The 8532-nt window shown below is 46.4% G+C and overlaps 1 pseudogene; it reads left to right on the forward strand.

Annotated features, from left to right (window-relative positions):
• The first annotated feature begins 1620 nt into the window (after nucleotides 1-1620).
• LOC130029080 (caspase-3-like) lies at nucleotides 1621-2911 on the forward strand (annotated as a pseudogene).
• The last annotated feature ends 5621 nt before the right edge of the window (nucleotides 2912-8532 follow it).

The following is an 8532-nucleotide window of genomic DNA, read 5'->3' on the forward strand; positions in this document are numbered from 1 at the left end:
CTCTGCGGGCACTTCTTGGGAACCTGTGGATGGGGCGGGGACAGGGGGCAGGGTGTCTGTAACTCTGTGGGGGCATGACCCGTAGGAGGAGAGAGCCTCTCAGGCCACAGAAGCTTCTACAAAGCCAGTGACGCGAGCACCCGCCCCGCACGCATGCCTTTGTTTCACGCTGTGTCTCCAATAAAGTAATTGCAGCCAATCAAGCCTGGTGCTGAGTCCTGAAAAGTGCCGGGGCATGGGGGGTGGGGAGAAGGTGGGGGCTTCTGGGGTTCTTCCTGGTGGAGATTTCCTCAGAACCTCTGCACTCAAGTGAAAATGATGGTAAGTGCTGCTTGCTGAACCGTGGACCCAGAACGGAGTGGGTGGGGACTTTGCTGTGTCCTGGTTCCTTTCCACACGGTTTCTCTGCTGGGTCTTCATAGACTCTGCTGGCTGCAGAATTCTTTGCTGTGGGTTGACAGTATAGTATAGCTCTGTTGGGGGTCACTGGCCTCTACCCCTAAGATGGAGTAGCACCTGGTAGGTAGCACGCCTCCTCCACCCCCACTGGTGGCAATAGGAGCCATCTCCAGACATGGCCAATGCCCCCTCAGAGGCACTTCTGGAGAGGGGAAGTGTGACAAGAACAGGAGGGCTGAAGGGCAAGAAAGCCCTGGTAGCAAGGGCGGGGCTCAAACTCACACCTGCAGGCTCCTTTCCCCAACTGTTTCCTTCCTGTGAATGTCTTCCTCCTTGGCATTAGATGAGGGAGATTGTAAACTATTTCCCAGGAGGGTGCTTGTGGCTCCTGAAGTGGGATGATGCATCTAAGAGGGTGTTTGACCAGGCTGAAGGCCGGGTCAGCTCTGTGTGGCTCAGGAATTGTAGGCATGTTATTCAACTTCCTCATCTGGGAGGTTGAGACTCAAGGAAAGTATCTTTACTCCTCTGACCCCAAAGAACTAATGGGTTGTGTGGGGCTCAGATATCTTGCACATAGCCAATCACTCCAAAATCTAGAGGCTTAAAACATGATTAAGGTTCAGAGGCTTGAAACATTATTCCCTGTGATTCTGTGGACCGACTGGGAGACTCTACTTGATGCTACATAGGGTCCTAAACAGTCTGGAAGGTCCAAAATGGCCCCATTTCACTTGGACAAATTTGATACTGGTCACCTGCTGAGGGCTCAGTGGCTATTGCTGGCCAGGGTATTTGGCGAAGGTCTAATCAGGAGAGAATGATTTGAACCATTAGTATTTAAAATAAAGAATTTTGGGCCAGAGAGGTAGTAATAGTAGGTAAGGTACTTGTCTTGTATATAGTCAACCTGGACTCGATCCCCAGCAATGCAGATGATCCCCTGAGCACAACCAGAAGTGGTCCCTTAGCATAGAGCCAGGAGCAAACTATAGGTACAGCTGGTGTACCAAGAAATAAATAAAAATGAAAACTGAAGTCAAGAATATTTAAATATAGGACCATTTCAGAGAGCACAGCCCAAGTTTGAGCATTCGTGCATGTGATTTGGAGGAGGTTCAGTGCCAAGAGTGCAGCAGGTGGGGTGCTTGCCTTGCATGCGGCCAGCCAGGTTCCACCTCCAGCCCGCCAGGAGTAACCCTCGAACATTACCAGTTAAAAGTATCTATGGAGAACTCTGAAATCTTAGTAGATGCAAAATCCATAAAGAATTCAAAACCAAAGATCATACAAGGCAGCAAGTCAGTGGACTCTGGAATATCCTTGGTCAATAGTTACAAAGTGGATTATCCTGAAATGGGAGTGTGTTTAATAAAAACTTTAAAGGCCAAGGAATATCGACTCGGACTTGGACAGATGTAGATGCAGCAAGACTCAAGGAAACATTTACTAACTTGAAATACGAAGTCAGGACCAAAAATGATCTTATCAGTGAGGAAATTAAGAAATTGCTGTACGGTGCTTTTTAGAAGATCATAGCAAAAGGAGCAGTTTTATTTGTGTGTTTCTAAGCCATGGTGAAGAAGGAACCATTTTTGGAACAGAGAAGCCTATAGAGCTGAAGATATTAGCAGGTTTCTTCAGAGGGGATTGTTGTAAAACTCTAACTGGAAAACCCAAAATTTTCATGATTCAGACCTGCCAAGAACTCGACTGTGAGATAGAGACTGACAGTGGTTTTTGAGGATGACATGACGTGTCAGAAGATATCAGTGCACCCCGACTTCTTGTATGCATATCTTACAGCACCTGGTTACTATTCCTGGCAAAGGATTCCTGGTTCATTCAGTCACTTTGTGATAAGTTGAAGCAGTATGCTGACAAACTTGAGTTCATGCACATTCTTACTCGGATCAACCAAAAGGTAGCAACAGAATTTGAGCCTATTCCCTGGACATAACTTTCCATGCAAAGAAGCAAATTCCATGTATTATGTCTATGCTCACAAAAGAACTGTATTTTTATCACTGAAGAAAAGAATAAGGGCTTTTGGGTTTATCTGTATACCAAGGTAGGAAAAAGGTTTGATGGATACTGTATTTTCATTTCTCTCTCATTTAAATCTGATCTAATACTCCAGATGAAGCTTTAAATCATGCATTTTTCATAGCAATAAAACTACTATAATACTACCTCAAACTCAAAATCAGGTAAGTTGAAATCGAATTTTCACAGAAATAAATAAAAATGGTACAATCACTATGAGACGAAATAATTGGAAATTTAAAATGGTACAAACACTATGAGACGAAATAATTGGAAATTAGCAGTTCTCATAACTAACAAGTTTTAGGGAGGTTATGCTATGAATATTCAAGTGATTATGAAAAAGTTGACATCTGCAGTAATGAATTTCAAAGACATTGATGTAACAGTTAAGAGTTTGCGTTCTTGTCATTATCAAATCACAGAACCAATGAAGTGGAATGCTGTTTCCTAGAGCTAGGGCATCCAGGGGCACCACTAATGGCCTAAAGACACGGATACTAGATTTGGAATTTGGAAATGTTAATTATGTGTTTAGATCATTTACCTGAGCCCATGACTTCATGGTATGTGTCTTGAGCATGTCTCTGTTGTGAAAAATCATGTTTCGTATTGAAAAAGAAACTCAATTGGTTTACTTGATACGGTGTGGGCAAACTGAGTTGATCTTCTGAGGTTCCTAAGTTCAACAGAGAGGGACAGAGTGGCCCCAATAAGGTGCTGAAACATGCAGCCAGTCCACCAGCATACGGAGCCTCTCTTGCCCCTGAGCCAATATATGAGTTATGCACCAGCACAATATCTAGAGAACTGTTAGGTCAGGACCTCAACCCCTCCACTATTATTTGAGCCAATATCAACATGAACTGGAGACTTTCTACGGAAGGAATTAAAGTACAACTCAGGTAATACAGAGGGAAGGGTGAGAGAACCAGCACTGCACAGTCCTTGAATGGGACCACCATCTGCTCGCACATTTCTGCATCTGGACTGGTACGAGGTGGGTGTCTCCAGGCAGGACTCCTCCAACAGCCAAATCAGAAAGTTCAGATGTCCCAAAGAGGATCGGAGACGGGAAGCACCCATTCTCTCGTGCTAAGCCTGTGAAGTTCCTGTCTGTGTATGTTTACAATCTGAGTAAAATGATGCTGTTACAATGCAGTCTGTCATCCAAATACAAGAACCGTAGCACACAGACTGGAAGATCATCTGCCCTGCCCCCTCCTTTGGTGCTCGGGGAGCAGAAGGCCAGAGAGAGGCAGCGCCCAGCTGCCGCGAGGTCTTGCTTGGTCACCTCACGTCACCCCACCACCATATGTCACTGGTGTTGGGTTTCTTTTTCTTACAGATAGAAGCTCGTATTTATAAGTGATGGTGGTTGGGTTAGACTCTAATTTTCTAAGTAAACGAGGCATGTAATTATCATGAAAAAAAAAGAATACTTAAATATATAGGAGATTGGAGTCATGAAAGATTGGCTAGTAAGTGAAAGAGCAGGAACCTTTAAGAATGCATCAACTAAAGCCGTAAGGAGCAGCCTCTGTCCAAGAAAGCTCCCCAGGACAAGGGGCCCGATCCTGAGGTCCAGGTCTTGTTGGGAAGATGCGTGGTTCATGGCGGTGCTATTCTGTCCAGGTGGAACTTGTTGGAAAGCCTCCTCTGTTTGTTTGTTTCTTTGCCACACCAGGTTCTGCTCAGGGTTCACTCCTGGCCAACTGGGGGGTGGGGGTGGGACCATATGTGATGCCAGTGATTGAACCTTGTTGGCTGCATGTAAGGCAAGTGCCAAAACTTGCAGTACTATCTATCTCTCTGACCCAAGAAAGCAACATCCTTTAACTTGTTAAATATAAGAAGAAATTGATCAGGGACTGGAGAGATAGCACAGTGGGTAGGGCATTTGCCTTGCACGCGGCCAACCCAAGTTCGATTTCCAGCAACCCATATGGTCCCCTGAGCACCACCAGGAGTAATTCCTGAGTGCAGAGCCAGGAGTAACCTCTGTGCATTGCCAGGTGTGACTTCCCCTCTCCTCCCAAAAAAATTGCTCATGAAGACATATATTCATCTTAAAACCTGTGGGACATATTTCAGGCATAGTTGGGGACAGCTAGGGTGAGGATTGAGCTCCCGAGATTTGACCCAAACAGGTGAACCGGTAGGTGGCCCTTCCCCCAAGGCTCACCTTTTGGCTTCCCAGCAATGGGTCCCCCTCCCCTCCAGTAAATGTGAGCTCAGTAAAATAATGCCAGGGGACAGTTGAGGGAGCAGGGCTCCAGCCATCAGGAATCAGCATCCTGTTTTGCCTTGCTTTCTCTTTGTGCAGGTGTGTTACTTACTCTGTGCAAGTATGTTCTGAAAATCCCCCTAAGGTATTTCTTTCTTTTTTTTTCTTTTTGGGTCACACCCAGTGATGCTCAGGGGTTACTCCTGGCTATGCACTCAGAAATTAGTCCTGGTGGTGCTCAGGGATGCCGGGGATTGAACCTGGGTCAACTGCATACAAGGAAAATGTCCTACCCACTGTGCTATCACTCTGACCCCAGGTATTTGTTTTTTTCCCTATTATAGTATATTGTAATTACTGGTTTTGGCATACCGAATACACAACGAATAGCTTGCGAGGCTCTGCCGTGCGGGCGGAATACTCTCGGTAGCTTGCCAGGCTTTCTGAGAGGGATAGAGGCTTTTGGGGCGACCTCTAATCACCCTTGTAGGTGTTACCATATTTGAACCCTATCAAATATGGTACGGCAATTCTGGAAGATGGGTATTTAGTGTCTTTTAATGGTCCGGAAATCATCCTGGAGTGTGGCGGTGGCTGGGTAGTGGAGGTAGTGGAGGTCCAGTAATTATAATGGGTCTCATTCCCCTGACCCTGAAGGCATCACCAATATGGCAGCATTGAGAAGGATGAGAAAGGAGAGGACGATAAAATCTCAAGGCCGAACTAGGCTGCCACAATGAAGGAAGACAAAAATGATCGTCTGAGGACCTGATGGTACAAGCGCAAATGATCAAGTACGACATCATTGGTCTGACCGAGACAAGAAGGCACCAATCTCATCACGCCGTTTTCGACACCAAAGAAGAATTTTTCCTCGGAACTTTCGATAAAAGAGGTGTCGGAGGCGTCAGTGTCCTTGTCAACACAAACTTGGCCATGAGCATTGATTCATTCGAATGCCTAACAACCCGAATCGGACGATAGCACAGCGGGGCTGGAGCGATAGCACAGCGGGTAGGGCGTTCGCCTTACAAGCGGCCAACATGGCCGACCCGAGTTCGATTCCTCCGCCCCTCTTGGAGAGCCTGGCAAGCTACCGAGAGTATTCGATATGCCAGACACAGTAACAACAAAGTCTCCAATGGAGACGTTACTGGGTCCGCTCGAGCAAATCGACGATCAACGGGAGGGCCTTTACTTTACTTTACTTTACTTACATTTGAATAGATGTGGCTCACTGCCGGCAGTTTTGATCTTCATTGTCTACGCACCAACATCCAATTATGATGAAGGAGAAATTGAGAAGTTCTACATGGAGCTGGAGAAGTTCTATAAAGAAGACCACACCTTCTACAAGATCATTGTGGGTGATTTTAATGCCAAGATAGGACCGAGAAGATCAGCTGAAGAACTTCACATCGGGACCCATGGCCTAGAATGGAACGAACAGGGTGAGAGATTGTCTGAGTTCATCATGTCAACCAAGACCATCCATGGTAACTCACAGTTCCAGAAGGCCGAATCTAAACGTTGGACATGGGAGTCTCCCGGTGGACGATTCCACAATGAAATAGACCACATCATATTCAATCGATGGTTTTGCCTGACTGATGTCGTTGTTGTCCCAAAATTCCAAATGGGATCGGACCACCGTCTCCTTCGTGCAAAATTCTACTTCACAGAGTGGGGAGAAAGGGCTGCAAAGTTTAAAAAGAGGACTCCCAGAACGACCATCAACTGGGAGCTCTTTGGCACTATTGCGGCAACATGGAAAGATGCCATTGTTGACAACATTGATGAGGAATATGATCGACTGGTTCAGCACCTCCATGATTGTGCGAGGAACACCAAGAGAGAGATAGCCACAAAAAAACGCCTGTCTTCGAAAACTCTTGAGCTAATTCGCCAACGTGGTTTGGCGCATGCCTCAGGCAACTGCAAGGGAACGTCCGAGCTCGCAAAGCAGTGCAGAGATGCAATCAAGGAAGACCTCAAAGAGAGAAGAGCAGAAGCACTGGTAGATGCGGCAGAAGCCGGGAAAAGTATTCGTGACGCCCGCCTGTCCTTAGTCAACTACAAGACTAAGATGATTGCCCTCCAACGTCCTGATGGATCTATCACATCTTCCAGAACGGCCATGGAGAAGATTATCCATGACTTCTACTCAAATCTCTTTGATAGCCATGTCCACCTGCCGACATACCAAATTCCACAGGATGGATATGTCATTCCCAATGTTCTCCCTTCTGAAATCTGACATGCCATTTAGTCAGTAAAGAAACGAACAGCACCTGGCCCAGACAAGGTCAGACCTGAACATCTGAAGAACCTGCCATCAGTACTCATCAATACGCTGGCTCGGCTCTTCACATGCTACCTGTCTGAATGCAAGGTTCTGTCCCAATGGAAAACCAGTACAAGAAGGGAGACATCCATGACACTGGCAACTATCGCCCGATCTGCCTATTGTCTGTCATCTACAAGTTGTTCACTTGAGTCATCCTGAATAGGATTGGCAGAACACTAGATGAAGGACAACCATGTGAACAAGCCGGGTTCTGCAAAGGATTCAGCACCATCGACCATATCCACATAATAACCAAGCTCATTGAGGTTTCTCGGGAGTTCAAGATGCCGATCTGTCTAACATTCATTGATTTAAAGAAGACCTTTGATTCTGTTGAGACGGAAGCGGTCATTGAAGCCCTAGCCAATCAGGGCATTCAAGCCCAATACATCAGGATCCTCCGTGAGCTGTATTGCGGATTCACTACCAGGATCTCACCATTCTACAAAGAAATAATCATTGATGTCAACAGAGGGGTTCGGCTGGGTGATAGCATTTCACCAAAACTCTTCAGTACCACCCTCGAGAACATCATGCAATGACTGGAATGGGAAGGAATGGGAGTGAAGATAGAGGGTCAGCAACTACACTACCTCCGCTTTGCTGATGACATTGTTTTAATAACACCCAACATTAGCCGAGCGGCACAAATGCTGGTTGACTTCGACCATGAGTGTGGAAAGGTCGGACTACAGCTGAATCTTACGAACACAATGTTTATGAGAAACAGCCTCGTTCCTGATGCCCCATTTGCTCTCAACGGAATGACCATCTCCAAATGCAACAGCTATGTGTATCTAGGTCGAGAGGTCAACATGACAAATGACCTGGCACCCGAGCTGCGCAGGAGGAAGAGAACAGCTTGGAACGCCTTCAAGAGTGTCGAAGAAATAGTTAAGAGGACAAAGAACCTCCAGCTCCGGGCACATCTCTTCAATTCCACTGTTCTTCCTGCATTAACATACGCCTCAGACACCTGGGGCCTACGCAAACAGGATGAGAATGCTATTCGGGTCTCCCAAAGAGGAATCGAAAGAGCTATGCTTGGAATATCACGTTTCACTCAAATGAGAGAAAGAATCCAGAGTTCCGACCTCCATCGACGATCAAGAATCAGGGACATTGTCTTGTTTGCCAAGGTGTCAAAAATCAGATGGGCTGGTCACGTAATGAGATTTAGAGACGACCGCTGGACTAGAGCTGTTACCGACTGGATTCCACAGGATGTCAAAAGACCGCGTGGCCGCCCACCTACCAGATGGTCAGACTTCTTCATCAAGATCATGAACGATTGGTTTGAGGCTCTTCGTGTTCCTAGAGTGAACAGACTCCACTGGGCTACACTAGCACGCGACAGGGACAAATGGAGACATTACTGGTGCCCGCTCGAGCAAATCGCCGATTAACGGGAAGTCAAGTGATCAAGTGATAGTATATTGACCCTGCTAGCAATAAATGAGCTCCATCTCTGAAGCGTTTCCTGAGTGCGTGTCCTTCTTGTGCCTCCCTGTAC

The sequence above is a fragment of the Sorex fumeus genome, unplaced genomic scaffold (assembly GCF_029834395.1).
Source record: "Sorex fumeus unplaced genomic scaffold, SorFum_2.1 ptg000042l, whole genome shotgun sequence".
Taxonomy (NCBI): domain Eukaryota; kingdom Metazoa; phylum Chordata; class Mammalia; order Eulipotyphla; family Soricidae; genus Sorex; species Sorex fumeus.